Source organism: Pipistrellus kuhlii, unplaced genomic scaffold, assembly GCF_014108245.1.
Source record: "Pipistrellus kuhlii isolate mPipKuh1 unplaced genomic scaffold, mPipKuh1.p scaffold_m20_p_3, whole genome shotgun sequence".
Lineage (NCBI taxonomy): Eukaryota > Metazoa > Chordata > Mammalia > Chiroptera > Vespertilionidae > Pipistrellus > Pipistrellus kuhlii.
The window spans coordinates 49,028,925-49,047,142 of record NW_023425529.1 but is presented as its reverse complement, the minus strand read 5'-3'; the positions used below and the strand labels follow the sequence as shown (position 1 = coordinate 49,047,142).

The 18,218-nt window shown below is 41.0% G+C and overlaps 1 protein-coding gene, 1 non-coding gene and 1 pseudogene across 23 annotated transcripts in view; 1 reads left to right on the top strand and 2 right to left on the bottom strand.

Annotated features, from left to right (window-relative positions):
• The first annotated feature begins 949 nt into the window (after positions 1 to 949).
• R3HDM2 (R3H domain containing 2) overlaps positions 950 to 18,218 on the top strand; it is a 144,073-nt gene continuing 126,804 nt past the window's right edge. For 20 of the 22 annotated variants that reach the window (XM_036455968.2, XM_045588171.1, XM_045588174.1 and 17 more), the window contains exon 1: positions 950 to 1,071. The gene's annotated coding sequence lies outside the window, so the exon portion shown is untranslated. The remainder of the gene's footprint in view (positions 1,072 to 18,218) is intronic. The other 2 variants (XM_036455983.2, XM_036455969.2) reach the window with 2 other exon arrangements.
• LOC118730922 lies at positions 7,372 to 7,561 on the bottom strand. The gene has a single exon (XR_004991665.1). It is a non-coding gene; the product is annotated as a U2 spliceosomal RNA (small nuclear RNA).
• On the bottom strand, positions 12,111 to 12,728 carry LOC118728915 (annotated as a pseudogene).

Sequence of the window (18,218 nt, the reverse complement as noted above, 5' to 3'; positions counted from 1 at the left end):
GTTTATTATTCCTACTATATACATAGGTTTGTTTGTGAGCCAGAAAACCCTCACCTCTAAATGTGCTGAAGAAATTCTGCCAATATCTGCCCTTCTGAACTCTCCATTTTAATATATTCTGAAATTCTAAAATTCAAATTTTTTTTTTTTTTTTTAGCACATTCTGCAGTTCTTGTTGCATAGTAAGTATTTAACGGTCAAACTCTATCAATGTAAGACTTCTTTGAGATCGGTAAATTATCTAAATACACGTAACCAATAACTAAATTGATTTTCCCTTTCCAGGTTTGCAAACTGAAGAGAATTCTTAAGAACTGTATTTTAGAGGAAGGTGGTGGTATGAAGCGATTTTAATAGAATTAAATTTTTACACCTCTGGAACACATGGACATTTACCTACCACATGATCCTTACCCATGTATACTACACATTTTTATTGTAAAACTGCTCTTTTGGGCTCAGGAGTTACTGCCCTAAGTCAAAAGCTTTTCTGAAAGTGCTCTGTACATTTAAATTTCTTTAATTATTACGTAGTAGTATGTTTAAATTTAGGGTGAACCTGACACGCTAAGGATCCCAGTGGATGTGGACTGGTAGCTTCGGACCCAGGTTACACAAAGGGGGCGACACACTGAGCTCCCGAGTGAGCTCGCGGGGGGTAGCTGGGAGGTGGGTGAGCGTGTCCCGGGCGCCTGCAGTCGCGCCGAGGCCCACGGCAAGCGGGGCCGCGACGGGCGCTAGACGCGGTGACGTAGCCGGACGCGGTGACGTAGCGCGCAGGCCGCAGCGGGGGGGCGGACTCTGGGCCTTTTCTTCCCCTTCTAATTCCCCCCTCCCCCCTCTTCTCCCTTTCCGGGTTTGGTTCCCTCCTTTTCTCCCCCTCTCCCCCTCCTTCCCAAGTCCCTTTCCCCTCCCCCGCCCCAGTTTCCCCCCCTGCACCCCCGTCCCAGGCCCGGGGGGGAAGCCCCCGCCGAGAAGAGCCCGCCCCCAGGAGCGCGCCGCCGCCGGGGCGCCGTGGGCCCGGGCGGCGGGCGGAGACGCGGGTGCCCTCCCCGCCACGGCCCGCGTGAGGTGAGGCCGCCTCCTGGCCGAAGGGGCGGGCGGCGCGGGCGGGCGGCCCGTGGGGAGGGGGCGTGGCGGCCTCGCGGGGCGGCGGGCAGAGGCCCCCGGTCTGGGTTCCCCGCGCCGGCGCTGCCCGCGGCCGGGGTGGTGGGTGATGGCCGGAGCCTCCGGTGAAGGACGGCCCCGAGGCAGAGGTCCCCAGTGTGTGGGGAAACGGAGAAAGGGAGGCGTGGGGGGGGGGGGGGGGGTGGGGGCTGGCGCCACCTGTGGCCTGTGCAGTGGGACCTAAGAACTTGCGCCCTTTTGAGGCTTGGCGTTGACTGCCTCCATGGGTCTCCGTTTTCTGGAAAAAAGTGGGAGGCAACGGTGTTGGAGTGTTTCAGGTCATGCCGGTTTCCGAGTTTGTGTGGAGACAGGGATTTGAGTGGGAGCACACAGGGAGCCGTTTTTGGAGTTTAAAAGTTGGGCCTACACTAAGCCCATAACTCACTGGAGCCTCAGAGGACTATTCCCAACTTCGGTTTCCTGTAAGAGCCAAAAATTTTCAACATTTGTGACCGTTAGCCTCGTAGTTCCACAGAATATTTAGTTACTCACAGTGAACTGTGCTTGCATAATGATGAGAAGTGACCGGATAACAGCCCAGGGTGTCATTAAGCCAAAGAAAGGGAAAATTTCAATTAAGATCCCAGTGGGATGAATGTTCTTGTATATATATATTTTCCTATTGACTTAACTAAAATGAAGACGCCTGAACCCTGGTTGATGTTGATGGGCAAAATGGAGACTGGAGGTTCCACTTTTGAAAATGTCACAAATGCCTAACGTTTTATTGTATTTTTGAATCGTCATATGGGCACTTAAATTGGTTTCGTGACTCTTCTTTCTTACTAATGCTTTTTCTTTTTTATTGTGTTCTTTCTCCAATATTTCTTTTTTCCTTTTTTGTGGAGCCAGGGGCATGGAGACAAAAGTTTAGTGGTGGGTTAGGGCTAATTACAAGTTCACTCTTCACTTGTGTTTTTTTTCTTGCCCTGTTGCTGTTCTCCATAGGTTTGAGAGACCTGAGAACCTTTCTTGAAGGCCTGATAAATTGTCAGCAAAAAGTCACATTTCAGAGTTGCAGTTGCTGTCTTTGAGTCCACTAAATGATCTATACTGTAGATCTCCACAGTTTAAAACAATTTAAAGTTTTGCTTATGTAAAATAGGGTGCCTGATATTTTTTAATGGAAAGGAGTCAGAAGAGGAGATGGCTTCCTTTTTCTCTCAGAATAAAAACCACAGACTTTACAATTGCCTTCAAAGCCCTAGATCTGTAGCACCCTTTTGCACCAACTCCCCCTCCCCCCAATATATGCACTGGTCCGTGGCTGCTCCTTGAGGACATTTCTGCTTCAGGGGCTGTGCACTTGTTCCCTGGATCTTCCAGGATAACCATTTCCTTATAGAGCTGCACAGCCTTGTCGCCTCACCTCCTCAGATCTTTACTCAAATGTCACACTTAACAGGGACATTTCCTTGGCTATCTAAATTGCAAAGCCCCACTCCCACATACATTTTCTGAATATCCTATCCCACTTTTTCTCCTTCTTATCAACCTATAATATGAGAGATAGCAACATCAGTGATGAGAGAGTATCATTGATCAGTTGCCTCCTGCAGGCCCTACACGGGATTGAGCCTGCAATCCTGGGCATGTGCTTTTGACGAGAATCAACTCGGGACTCTTCAGTCCACAGGCCAAACCAACTAGGGCTAACATGCTGTATATTTAGTCTCCCCCATTAGATAGGAAGCTTCATGAAGGCAGATAGTTCTGTTTTGTTAATTGCTATATCCTTAGTATAATGCATAGTACTTATTATGCAGTTGGTGCTTAACACATTTATTTGACTAAATGGGTAAAGAGGAGTTTTATTCTTGAATTATCTCATTGTCATGAATTTCTGATCACGATTGGTTGTCCTTGGAGGTGTGGAATGGATTTTTACTAGGATTTTATAACGTATTTATTGGAAGAAATTGAGATTTTTTTCTTCTGTCAGTTCTTGCCACATTTCTCTTAACAGAAGTCTTGGGCTTTCAGGTAATTGAATAAAGCATTTTGAAGGCAGAGAGGATGAAGTGTGGGGGAACTTTGTTTGGCATTGGTGGTCTTAGAGGAAGATTACCTCACATCTCATGTGGGTAGATTTTTACCAACTGCTTCAGGCTCTTTCCTTGAGATTTGTTCATATTCCCAATGAGAGAGATCACCATCCTTACCACTTTGGCTCCAGAGAATTGAACAAGCTGGTTCCACTTTGAATTTTTCACTAGACTGAAGATATTAGTATTTATACTCTGGGCAATATGGGTTAGGCATTTTTCCCCCTCATTCATGTAGAGGCAGTTGAGCTAAAAAAAAAAAGAATAACTTTCTCTAATAATGGTGAAGTGTTTGGTAATTGGCAACATTTGATCCTTTTAATCTCAATTTCATTTTGTGGTCATTTTTATTTTTTATTTATTTATTTAAAAAATATATATTTTATTTATTTTTTTACAGAGAGGAAGAGAGAGGGATAGAGAGTTAGAAACATTGATGAGAGGGAATCATCGATCAGCTGCCTCTTGCACACCCCCTACTAGGGATGTGCCTGCAACCAAGGTACATGCCCTTGACCGGAATTGAACCCAGGACCCTTCAGTCCGCAGGCTGATGCTCTATCCATTGAGCCAAACCAGTTTTGGCATTTGTGGTCATTTTTAGCAACTAAATTCTATATTGAGTCTGAAGATAAAAGAAGCAGGCCCCCTGAGTTCTGTGGATTATCCCTCAGGAGGAATTATCCCTCCTTTTTTTTGTTTCTTTTTTTTGCTGTTAATCCTCCCCTCAGATATTTTCCCATTGATTTTTAGGGAGAGATGGAGAGAGAGAAACAGATGTGAGAGGGATACATTGATTGGTTGCCTCCTGCATGCGCCTGGAGTCTACGGTGCCCTTGACCAGAATCGAACCCCGGACCCTTCAGTCCGAGGGCTGATGCTCTGTCCACTGAGTCAAACCAGCTAGTGCCCTTTTTTGTTTCTTGATTGATTCATTTGTTACTTTAATTGACCTTCTGGCCAGAACGGCCTGGATAAGATTTCTCTTTGAGGCAGTCCTGTCCACTATTTTTCAGATAAGGAAGGCAAAGGGGTGAGATAGTGCTTTTAACTCTGTGGGAATGCTGGTGGCAAAGCCTAAGATTTTTGCTTAACACTTTACCAGGACATTGAAAGCTGCCAGGCCAAAGAGAATGGTGTGTGTGTGTGTGTGAGAGAGAGAGAGAGAAAGAGAAAGAGAGAGAGAGATTGGGTGTTTTGTATCTATTGGACTGGACCTGATTTGGATATTATTAGTGTAAAGAAGTAACAGCATCAGAAATAAATTAGTATTCATTTGGTGAATACTTTCTGACATAATTTAGGCAGATTTATAGAAGCTTCTGTCAGACTTCTATTGTCCCCTTTTTAATCCTTTCACAAAGTTTCTAGAAAGTCTTTCTGAGGCTGCAGAGATAAACAGTTTGTGCCATGTTCTTACCTCTTATAGGTAAACGAGGCCCAGTGCACGAATTCATGTACAGGTGGGGCCCAGCCAGCCTGGCCCTAATCGGGGTGGATCTGGGCGGGGCCTGATGGGAGGAGGAGATGGTGAGAGATTGGCTGGCCCACCCACCCGGATTGGGGCCCAATTAGGGCTGGGCCAGTTGTGGGGAGGGGCCAAGGGCGATTGGTCGGCGGGCCTCATCCCGGATTGATGTTGGGGGGGTTGATTGGGGGTGAGGCTGACAGTGGGGAGGGGCTGTGAGCTGGCCGGTCCCATCCCGGAATGGTGTGTGTGTGTGTGTGTGGGGCCCATTGGGGATCAGTGGCCTGGGGGAGGGGCCATGGGTGGTTGGCCAGCTGGCCCTGTCCCTGATTAGAGTGGGGGGGCTGATCGGGATGGAACTGGCTGGGGGGAAGAGCTGTGGGCCAATCGCCATGGTGGAGCCCATTGGAGGTGGGGCTGGCCAGGGGGAGGGGCTGCAGGGGCTGCAGGGCAGCCAGCTGCCCCTCCCTCCCATCAGGCTGGTTTGCTGGCTGCAGTGGGCGTCATAGCCACTGGTCGTTCAGGTCATTATGGCTTTCCTGCCACTGGCTTTTATATATATATAGATTCTGAGTGCTGACAACGGTTCAGAGTAGGTAACAGTTTCTGAATGATGCAGTGCTTATTCCTGTGTCAGATCTCTTCAGGAACTCAAGGAAAGCGTTCAGGAAAAAGCATATTTGGGGGAAAGGATAAAAAGTGTTTTATTTTGGTTACATGGTCCCAGGAGGTATAGAGGAGAGAATTCTATGAAACTGTGTGTGTGTGGGGAGGTTGCAGGGGAGGGGGGGTGTTAAAGTTTTTCTATGCCTCCTTGTAAGATTGGATAAGGGACTCTTGAGTGTTCCTCTGTGGAATGTGCTACCAATTTACAAGTAGGAAAAATAACTGGACTCATGGCTTGAATATGTGTACATGAATACAGTTGGTGCGTCTAATTTTAGAGACTTTCTTCATACAGTATTTCCTTGCAGTTGTAACCTTCTTACCCTCTGTGTAGAAAACATTCCACTTAATAGTTTTTTAGTGCTTAACTTTTTTTTTTTAATATATTTTATTTTTATATATTTTATTGATATTTTACAGAGAGGAAGGGAGAGAGATAGAGAGCTAGAAACGTCGATGAGAGAGAAACATCGACCAGCTGCCTCCTGCACACCCTCTACCCGCAATCAATGTACATGCCCTTGACTGGAATCAAACCTGGGACCCTTCAGTCCGCAGACTGACGCTTTACCATTGAGCCAAACCGGTTTCGGCTTTAGTGGTTAACTTTTGTTCTTACCAATTTAGCGTTGTAGTACCTGTTCCACCTCTCCAGTGAAGTTACCATGTTCATTCCTTCCTATGTTTGAGTTTATTTGTGAAAACAAGTATAGATAGGAAAGATTTTTTAAACAATCTGTTTTAACTCCTCTTTGACTTCCCTTAGATTACCTTAGCATATATGTTTTCTGCACACTTAAAAAAGTTGATGTGAAAGTCCATAATTATAATCTGCAGTGATTTTATTATTTTTATATGGGATGTATGAAAGGAAAGATTCTGGGATGCTTCCTAAATCCAGGTGTTCTTTTTGCTTTTCTGCAGGATTTCTTGTAAGTTGTTACAGTCCAGGTGTTAGAGCCCATACTGAGAAAGCTATTTCAGCTTCTTTTTTTTTCAGCTTCTTGTTTTGATAATTAGTTTCCTAGAGTACTTTCCTGTGCTTTAAAAAAATATTTTTAAAAATTGATTTTAGAGAGGAAGGGAGAGGGAAAGAGAGATAGAAACACCAGTGATGAGAGAATCAATTGGCTATCTCCTGCACTCCCCCTACTGGGGATCAAGCCTGAAACCTGGGCATGTATGTGACCAGGGTCTCAGACCACGACCTTCTGGTTCATCATAGGTTGATCCTCAACCACTGAGCCACACATGCTGAGCTTCCTGTGCTTTTTAAAAAAGAACTGATCAAATTGGGAACCCCAGCTTATAGATGAGAGAAGTTAAGGAGAAATGTGTGAAAGCTTTATGTAGTCATGCCTCTCAATAATCAAAACACTTTATATTTTTAAAGGACTAATTTCATTCTATTTCTTTTTAGTTTGTTAACCACAAAAGCATCACAAATCATTTCACTTCCTTTAATTACTTGTCACACTGTGACTTTCTCAATTGTCAAAGACTGATTATTTCCTAGGAAATTATTTTCAAGCCTTTCTGGGTATTTTCTTCTGGGGGGAAAAAAAAAGAAGCTGGTTATTAAGTGCTTTCGTAAGGTCTCTTCCTTAATTTAGACCAATGTTTTGAGTCTTTCATTTATCTATAGGCATTTATAGTATATTTTATAGTGTGTTTTTTTTGTTTTGTTTTTTTTAGTGTTGAAGACTTCAAAATCTTTGCAAGCAAATAAAAACTATAGTTTTGCACTCCTATCGTTATTCTAAAGTTCTTATCCTATAGAGCAAGAAATGTAAAGATAAGTGAGATAATCAGCAGGATTTAAGAGAACTCTTAAAAATTTCTTTTGCGAGCCAAGTTTTTTAAACTTAAACTTCTAACACCACTTCTTCAAAATAGACTTGCCCAGGCCGTGGTATTTTGTGGAAGAGCCACACTCAAGGGGCCAAAGAGCTGTGTGTGGCTCGAGAGCTGCAGTTTGCCGACCACAGGGTTAGAGCATCATCCTAATTTGTCCAAGGTTGCAGGTTCTATACCCAGTCAATCAGAGATACTGCAGCCTGATGAACACTGAGCTAGAGGAATGCACAAGGTGCTTTATTTTTATTTTTTTTATTATTTTAAAAAATATATATATTTTATTGATTTTTTACAGAGAGGAAGGGAGAGAGATCGTTAGATACTACACTTGATCTTAGCCAAAAGGCCGAGAAGCGATGAGAGAGAGTTAGTTAGAAACATCAATGAGAGAGTCATGGATCAGCTGCCTCTTGCACACCCCCTACTGGGGATATGCCCGCAACCAAGGTACATGCCCTTGACCGGAATCGAACCTGGGACCCTTCAGTCCACAGACTGACGCTCTATCCACTGAGCCAAACTGGTTTCAGCTTTATTTTTTATTAAATTATTATCTGTGTACATATTTTAACATTGCCCCCCACCCCACCCCAATACCACAAGGTGCTTTAGAAGCACAGTGGAGATTTGGAAAGATTTGGGGTGATAATCCAGCTGATTCTTGAAGGGCTGACAACAGTTAGCCAGGTGAAATATGAGGAAGAGAGTCTAGGGTGGAACTGCATGTGTAAAGGGCGGAGGTGTACAGCAGATGCCTTTGACAGATTTCAAGGAGTAGGATGTGTCTAAACATAGGATCTTTTATGGGGTTAGAGAAAAGGCTAGAGAGATAGGGAGGGGCCTGATCTTGAAGGCCTTTATTTGGTAGGCTAAAAAGTTTGAATTTTGTCTTAAACTATGAAAAGTATTGAAGGATTTTGGTTTTTTTTAAAGATCACTTTTAGCAATTTAGCAACTAGACAGAGAAATAGACTGGAATCAGGAAATAAACGAGTCCAGTTATGTTTAAGGGAAGTCAAAATAATCCAGATAAGAGGTAGGGTCTGAAGTGACCCTGCCAGGGATGAACGGATTCAGGAGATATTTAGAGAGTAGATCTGTTAGACTTGGAGGTATGTCTGTTTGTGAGTTTGGAGGTGAAAGTGATGAGTTTTGGGTGACTCCTGGGCTGGATGGTGACATTATTTATGTTAGGCAAACAGGAAGTTTCTTATTTGGGAGTAAAAGTGAGGTGTTTGTTTTTTGATTGGTTGAATTTGAAGTACCTGTGAAACTATGTGGAAATGACTAACAGGAAGTTAGGTGTACCAGTCTGGAGTTGGAGAGAGATATTGGAGCTGGAGAGACATTTGGGAGTCAACAGTATAAACTTTGTAGTCATCTAAGGATCATGTCAAGACAGAAGAGCTGAAGACTGGGAACCTTGCAGAATACTAACGGCGGTAATAGAGCCCTGGAAGAAAATTGAAGAGGCCAACAAGGTAGATGGAGAACCAATAAAGTGTGTGTGATAGCATGTTAGAAGAGAGAGATTCAAGAAGGAGGCAGACAGTCATTTCAGGTGTGGAGTGAAGGCCTTAATGGCCATTACCTGAATCAGTTATTATATTGGTGGTTGCAAATATTGATTCTCTCATTCCTTCTACATTTACTGATTGGTGTTGCTCTGTAAAGAAGAGCTTAATTTCTTTTTGTTTTGTTTTTGCTTTTGAGAGTCAACTCTATAGATTTGAGGGTCACTCTATATACTTAAAAAAAACCTTGGGCGCTGCTGGTGGGCTCAGTGGTTGAGCATCGACCCATGAACTAAGAAGTCACTGCTTTGCCCTGGCCTGTTTGGCTCAGTGGATAGAGCATTGGCCTGTGGACTAAAGGGTCCCAGGTTTGATTCTAGCCAAGGGCACATGCCTGGTTGTGGGCTCGGTAAACACCCCCCCTCCTCCCCCCAGTCAATGATTCTCTCTCATCATTGATGTTTCTATCTCTCTATTTCTCTTTTTTCCTCTCTGAAATCAATTAAAAAAAAAAAAGTCACTGTTTTGATTTCTGATCAGGAGATAGATCAGGGTTTGCAGGCTCAATCTGCAGTAGGGGGTTGTGCAGGAGGTAGCCAATTAATGTTTCTCTCATCGATGTTTCTATCTCTATCCCTCTGCCTTCTGCTCTCTCTAAAATCAATAAAAACATCTCGATATGTTCCAATCCATTGCTCTACAGATTAAAAACACTGACTATAGTCTTAGCTGGTTTGGCTTAGTGGATAGAAAGTCGGCCTATGGACTGAAGGGTCCCAGGTTCTATTCCGGTCAAGGGCACATGTCTAGGATGTGGGCTCAGATGTGCAGGAAGCAGCTGATCAATGATTCTCTTTCACCCTTGATGTTTCTCTCTTTCCCTCTCCCTTCCTCTCTGAAATCAATAAAAATATATTTAAAAAAAAACACACGGACTATATTCAATTTTACAGTAATTGTCATAGTTTGGTCAATGGGAGCCTCTTCAAACTGACTCCTATGCTCTTTTGACATGAACAGGTCAAGTTTTGAGCGCTTGCTTACATTACACTCTGGCACAAGATGTTTGAAGTTCACAATATACTTTACTTGCCCCAGACCTGGAATCAATAATTTCTGCAAGGAACCTTGATTCCTTTAGTGGGGAACTGCTTCTCATTCTTAATGTTCTGTTCTTAGCTATCTTCATGGGATCAATTATTTCCAGTTAAAAAAAAAAAAAAAAAAAAAAAAAAAAAAAAAAAAAAAAAAAAAAAAAAAAAGAGTGAACTCTAGACCTATCAATAAGACCCAGATGTACTTAATAACAAAATGTCTAAATTGAATTATTTCTCGGAATGAAGTGAGCTACAGGCAGTGATAATGACTTGCTAAGGGAGATGGATATTGAGCAGAAAATTGGTATGTTTCAATGCTCCTCACCTTACAATGTAGTTTCTGCCCAAGAAACTGATCAAATGTTGAAAATATCATAAGTCAAAATGCATTTAATACACCTAACCTATTGAACATCATAGCTTAGCCTCTCCTACCTTAAATGTGCCAGAATATTTAGACATTAGCCTATAGTTGGGCAAAATCACCTCGCTGCCACTGCTCACCATCATGAAAGAGTATCATACTACATACACATTGCTAGTCCAGGGAAAGATCAAAATTCAAATTATGATTTCTAGTATCACTTTCATACCATAAAGTCGAAAATCATAAGTCAAAGCACCGTAAGTTGGGGATTATTTGTATTGGGGTTTCCCTCCCCCCTAACATGGTGATGACATGTGAAGGTGAAAATAAGTTTTCATGTCCTCTTGCTCTCATGCAATCCAGGCTTTTCCTTACTGTGGTGTAATCACTTACGGGTTGTTTCCCTCTTTGTATCTTCTTTTGTCTGAATTAAAATCTCCTTAGAGAGGGAAACTTGTAAACCAGAGCTTTCATACTTTGTGCTTTGAATCTAAACTTGCACACACACACACACACACACATTACATATTGGTCTGTGAATATAGTCTAGGAAACTGACTTGAAGTTAGGGTGTTTGTATTGAACATGGAGTGTGGTTTTAGATTTAAGAAAATCTAAAATAGAATTAGCCTTAGAATTGGTATCTGATATACCCCCAACCGATTATGGTCCAACAGAGTGAGAATGTCCTGCTCTAGGATACTATATGAAACCAGATATGTCAGTCTCCTCTACAGAAACGTTGTTCACTGAAGATGAAACCCATTAAACCTATCTATATGTTCTTTTGATGTGGAAACAGATAAGTAAGCGATAAGGAAAGGAATAGTGTACAATTAGCATGTTCTGTTGAAGATTTAAAATCCTGCCTATTATCCCTGTGGAAATAAACTACATATTTTTAAAAAATATACTAGGGGCCAATGCATGAAATTTGTTTTTCGTGCAGCGGCTTGGCTCGGCCCTTAAAGCCTTCAAGTCCGGAAGGTTGTTCGGACTAATTAGTATATTACATTTTTATTATTATAGTTATTATGGATTTTAGAGAGAGAAGGGAAAGGGATATATAGAGAAGCATCGATTGGCTGCCTTCTGCATGCCCCACTCTGGGCATCTGCCCTGAAACCCTGGACATGTGTCCTGACTGGGAATTGAACCAGCAACCTCTTGGTTCATGGGTCAGCGCTCAACCTCTGAGCCACACTGTCCAGGCTATAGAATATATTTTTGACGAGGGAAATTGTTATAGATAGAAGTTATAGATAATATTTTACTTAACCCAAGTGCTAACCTATCTGTTGATTGTCTAGCTTTTATATTTTATGTGGATGACTGCTTTAAGATTATTTAAGAAATTAGCTGCCTGGCAACTTAAAAGTGCAGATATTAAAATGAATTACATGCTTTCCAACTATTTCTGTTACTTGGCTAAATTTAGATCCATGTAGAGCTCCTGCAGAATCGAAATCTCTGGGGCTTTTAAGTCAAGACAGACAATATTTAGCTTTTCAGATTAAGGAAAAAGAAATATAGCTTCAAATTAATTTTTGCACTGTCACCCAGACTACTTAATTAAGACATAGAGTCCAGTGAAAAGTCAAACTATTCTGAGATTTTTTACTTCACTATTGTTGAAAATTTGTTAGAGCCTAGGCTCTGGGTGTGAAAGGGATGAATCCCCCCCCCCCCCCCCCACCAATGTGTTTTGCTGGAGGCTGTCTACTATTTTCCCCAGTCTCTTCAAATTTTGCTTGACAAGTATAGTTCTTATACTTCACTTGGATGGATGAGGTAATGCATCTGAGCTAGATATCAGGTGAGCATTACACTTGGGTACTTGTAGGTGAATTTTATGACACGAATTGTTTTGCAACTGTATAAATTCACACGTGTAGAGTGTGTGTGTGTGTGTGTGTGTGTGTGTGTGTGAACAATAAACATCTTTATTACATGAGCTAAGATAGGAGGGAAGGGGATTTATTTGCCTTTCCTGGCCTTGGTTTTCCTCAGCTAGAACTCCAGTTCTTGCCTTCTAGCACATAGCCATCTGCTGTGCCGCATTGGCCTCGCCTGGTCTTGAAGAGGTGCATATAAGAAGTTTGCCCTGCAGGAATTGCGCCTCTAGGAGATGGCTGATTTTGTCATTCTTTTTCTTTTCATCATATTTCTTCTGAATTTTCTTTGATCATTTTTTGTTTAAAACCTCTTTTTCTTCCTCAGAAGTCAGCTAGACTCCCTGCTTTCAGCCCATTGCTACCGAGTGCTGTCAATAAGCACGATGTAGTTCTCTACTGGGGTCTTGGTGTGGACCAGTTCAATGTTGGATGCATTGTAGACAACATTAAAATCCTTGTTTTACATAAAACACTTGGAGTCCCAGGAGAAGTTGCCTAATCTGGCCTCATGCAGACTGTGTGTGTATGGCGGGGGCCAGTCTTAGGGTTGGCAGCAGGGCATCACTGCTCATTTTCGCTTTTTTGTGGTAGGACTTTCTCTCTTGCCCCTGGTCTTGCTGTGCTTGTGCCAGTTGTCCCGAGAGATGCCCATGGCTTGCTGCTAGTTGGAAAGAGCAAGTGTAGGATATTCTGAGGAGAACTTAGTTATACATTTAACTGTATGTGAAATGTGAAAATCTGTTGATGGAGTTGGGTAGGATCTTTACATGAGAAATAGCAAATAAAGCCCTAGCTGGTTTGGCTTAGTGGATAAAGCATCAGCCTGCGAACTGAAAGGTCCTGGGTTCGATTTCAGTAAAGGGCACATGCCTGGGTTGCAGGCTCGGTCCCCAGTAGGGGGCGTGCAGGAGGCAGCTGATCAATGATTTCTGATGTTTCTATCTCTCCTCTCTTCCTCTCTGAAATAAAATATATATATATATATATATATATATAAAAGAGCAAATAAAAGGAATAGTTATTTTGGCTAATTTAAAAAGTAAGATTTTACATATGAAGTAAATATGATGTGTTTACTACCTGATTTGGCAATTGGAAATGTAGGATTTTGTTGCTACTATAGTAAGAAGTTTTAAGGACACTTGAAAAAATGCCAAAAATTATTGTAAACTAAGAAAACCCCATGAAAATGGAATGTGTGTTTTTCTGATTCTGAATTTATACAAATGTTGAAATGGTGAAATGGTGAAAAACAAACTACAAATTACTCTTTTAAAAATATTGATTTTATTGAAAAAATATTTTTATTGATTTTGGAAAGAAAAGGAGAGGGAGAGAGAGAAACATCAATGATGAGAGAGAGTCATTGATCGGCTGCCTCCTGCACGCCCCACACTGGGGAACAATTCCAGGTCAGGGCACATGCCGCAACCCGGGCATGTGCCCTGACCTGGACTTGAACCCTGAGCCATGCTGGCCAGACCGTATTACTTTTGTTGAATTAATCCTGTTTGCACCATCTCTCTGCTTTCCTGGTGGGCTTTCATAAATGAGTTCTAGAAGAGAGGAGTCTCTGTTTCTTGGAGAAATGAGCTACCTTCAAAAGACTTACTGTTTAGTGAGGCAAAATATTATGCAAAAGGTAGCAGGATAGTTTTTATTTTCTTTTTCTTTCATTTTTCTTTTTCTTTTTTACAAAGAATATGGATTTCTTTTATAATTAGAGGAAAAATAAATTACTTAAAAAACATCAACTCAATATTTGAAAATATTTTATAGACTTGTTCTCCAGCACTCTTTTATTTTTATCCTTATCTGAAAATAAGTTTACTGATTTTAGAGAGAGAAGTAGAAGAGAGAAAGAAAAACTCCAGTATAAACCCAAGCAAGAATTAACCTGCAACCTTTTGGTGTATAGGATGAGATTCCAAACCAGGCTTTGCCAGCCGGTGGCCTGTGGCTCACTGGTGATCTGTGATCTGTGAGGTCTGAAAGATTGGCCACTGCTGCTCCAAACAACTGCCACCGAGCAGGGATAGCACTCTTTGATTTTTTAAAAAATTTGTTGATTTTATGAAGAGAGAAGAGGTTTGTTCCATTTATTTTATTAGTTGCTGCTCGTATATGCCCTGACTGGGGATAGAACCTACAACCTTGGACAAATTAATCCCGATGTTGGCAAACTGTGGCTCTCGAGCCACGTGCAGTTCTTTGGCTCCTTGAGAGTGGCTCTTCCACAAAATACCACGGCCTTGGTGAGTCTGTTTTGAAGAACTGGAGTTAGAAGAAGTTTAAGTTTAAAAAAATTTGGCTCTCAAAAGAAATTTTGATCATCGTATTGTTGATATTTGGCTCTGTTGTCTAATGAGTTTGCCAAACACTGCTCTAACCAACTGAGCTATCTGGTTAGGGCTCTCCAGCACTTTTTGTTAATCCTCACTGAAGGATATTTTTTCCCATTGATTTAAAAAATATATTTTTATAGAGTGGAAGGGAGGAAGGTGCGATGGGGAGAGAGAGAGCTCTCACATCGATTGGTTGCCTCTCAAATGAGCTCCAACTGGGGCTGGGATTGAACCTGCAACCCAGGTATGTGCCTTTGACAGGGAATCGAACCCACAACCTTAGGTGTGCAGGCTGACACTCTAACCATTGAGCACATGGGCCCAGGCTCTCTTCAGCACTCTCAATTGGTCTCTAGTTAGGTGGAGAGATCTTTTTTTCCTAGGCTTTATGACTGTTTCTTTGGGTTATCTTTTTATATTATAGTTGAAGCTCTTACCACATTTCAGTGTATTCAATTAATCATTTAGCTAAAAAACAAACAAACTTCTATTTAAACCTAGAATTCTTTTTCTGTGAAAGAGTATAAATATGCCCATTTGAACTCTGAGAAGAAAACTTGTGCTCATTATTAGCTTGTCTTAACTTGCTGGAGACTTCGTTTTTTATATTTTTATTGATTTTTTTTCTTTTTTTTTTTTTTTCTTTTACAGTTTTACAGAGAGGAAGGGAGATGGATAGAGAGTCAGAAACATCGATGAGAGAGAAACACCGGTCAGCTGCCTCCTGCACATCCACCACTGGGGATGTGCCCGCAACAAATGTACATGCCCTTGACTGGAATCGAACCCAGGACCCTTCAGTCCGCAGGCTGATGCTCTATCCACTGAGCCAAACCCGTCAGGGCAGACTTAGCTTTTTGATATCACAAAAGGGACCCCTGCAAAACTTGAAGAAGACAATATTATATGCTTTTACTAGAGCAAAAACTTAATTTTAGTATAAAGTAGCACTTGAGGTAACAGGGAAGAATATTGGATTTTCCCCATGGGTCTCAGGGTTTTTCAGAGACTACTTTATTGTCAGTTAAGGTTCTTGGGACCATTAAAAGGCTTAGTATCATGCTAGGGATGTGGGATCAAAATATTTTTGTGTATTAAAGGATCATACAGGATAGCTGTGGAGATAAATCATGAACATTTAATGATCAAAACAACAGTAGATAATAATGGATTCTGTAATATAAACAGAATGCAATAGGATTGAGTTGAGTCTAATTGTGTAGTATAAACAAATGGAAAAGAAAAGAGAAATTAATACAGAAAGGTAAGGAAGAGGTAGGAATTGAACTGGGCTTTTATTATGGAAAATTTAAACATTCTAAAGCAATGAGAATAGTAAAGAGAGCCTCCATGTATAGTAACTAGCCTCTGACTAATCTTGTTTCATTTATGCTCCTACTACCCACCCCCTTCTTAATTATTTTGGAACCAATCCGGGATGTATTATTTAATCCATAAATATTTCAGTATATATCTCTAAAAGAAAGGACTTAAAAAAAAACAATACTAGCGCTTTCTGGTTTGGTTCAGTGGATAGAAAGCTGGTCTATGGACTGAAGGGCCCAGATTCGATTCCAGTCAAGGGCACATGCTGGGCTGCAGGCTTGATGCCCAGAAGGGGACATGCAGGAGGTAGCCAATCAATGATTTTCTGCCATCGATGTTTCTATCTCTCCTTCTCTTCTCCCTTCCTTTCTGAAATCAATAAAAATCTGTTTTAAAAAAATACCAATACCATTTGCACATCTAAAATACTTAATAAGCCGTGGCTGGTTTGGCTCAGTGGGTAGAGTGTCGGCCTGCGGACTGAAAGGTCCCAGGTTCGATTCCAGTCAAGGATATGTACCTTGGTTGTGGGCACATCCCCAGTGGGCAGTGTGCAGGAGATAGCTGATCGATGTTTTTCTTTCATCGATGTTTCTAACGCTCTATCCCTCTTCCTTCCTCTCTAAAAAATCAATAAAAAATATTTTAAAAATTAAATACTTAATAACTACTTAATATTACTAATACACTTCTGATACTCATATTTCCTTGACTGTATTATCATTTTTTAAACAGCCTACATATTTATAATAGGATTCAAATAGCCTATAGCTTATAGTTGGTCGATATATCTTTAAAATCTCTCTTTAAAAAAAAAAAAATATATATATATATATTTGATTGATTGATTTCAAAGAGGAAGGGAAAGGGAGAGATAGAAATATCATTAATGAGAGAGAATCACTGATTGGCTGCCTTCTGCACACACCCCCACCGGGGATCAAGCCCACGACCCGGGCATGTGCCCCGATCAGGAATCAAACTCTGACCTTCTGTTTCATAGGTTGGTGCTCAACCATTGAGTGACACTAGCCAGGCCTAAAATCTCTTCTTAATATAAAAGATTTTCTTCTTTTTTTTTGTATGCACTTTATTTGTTGAAGAAACTAGGTCATCTGTAGTTTACCACAGATGGATTTGGTGATCAACATAATAGTAATGTCATTTAACATTTTTCTCTGTTCACTGTGTTTCCTTCAAATTTGGCAGTTACATCTAGAGACTTGATTAGATTCAGATTCAGTATTTTGGCTAGAATACTTTATAGTGTATTTCTATTAGGAGGGAGATGTATGACATCTATTAGTCACTTTTTTATGATATCAGAAGCCATTGATGATCATTGTCTACACCCATTCACTGAACTTCGTCAAGGGTTAAAAAATGGTGATATTCAAATTCTATCATTTCTTAGTTGGTGTTAACTACAATAAAATACTTTTATAAAGATATACTTCCCCTCATCACCTATTTGCTTACTCTGAGATACAACTTGTGCAGAAAAGGCAAGACAAATGCCATTTTCAAAATAATGAGTTTGTTAACTAACATCTTGCAAAGTGATTGGTAAGTTTTATTTTAATTGTTATTATGGACTCTCCAATTTAAGCATATTTATGTGTTTCAACCAATTTTAATTTTATCCTTATTGGTGTCTCACTTTCTCATCTTGGCAAATAGGAACCTCCAATGTCCTTTTGCTGTGATCCTGCTACTCTTTTTTAGCTTCTTTGTTTTCTAGCTAACATGATGTTCTGAGATCACCTGTTACATTTCCATTCCTGGGCATGTGTATCAGCCATTGTCCCCCAAATCCTAGTTCCTTTATGGGGAAATGATGTTTAGAGGTCACAGTCTGGGTGCAAGAGTACTCATTTGCTTAGTGGTTGGTCATTGTTTTTTGCCATTTTCAGTGAACAAGGCTAGGAAATAAGGTGGCTTTTTAAAAAAACTAAGTGTTCCAAATAAAAGTCAGGACAATAGATTTTTTAATTAAAATTTTTCAACCTTTAGTGGTTTGCATTTTTTAAATTATGAAAGTAATCTATGTTCATTATAAGAAATATAAATTTTATATATATAATTCATGCCCTGCTCAGTGATTGAGGGTTGACATATGAACCAGAAAGTCATGGATCCATTCCTGGTCAGGGCACATACCCAGGTTGTGGGCTCAATCCCCCAGTGTAGAGTGTGCAGGAGATAGCCAATCAATGATTCTCTCTCATCATTGATCTTTCTATCTCTCTCTTCCTTTCCCTCCCTCTCTGAAATAAATAAAAATATATTTTAAAATAGAATTATAAGTAATTAAAAAGAATATAAGGTAAAATGTGAAGATCCTGATCCTACCCCAGAATCACTAGTTAACCACTTAATACAGTTAATTCAAAGGTTTCATAGTGGGTATCTTTTATTCCAGGCGTCTTCAAACTACGGCCCGCGGGCCACATGCGGCCCGCAGAGGAGTC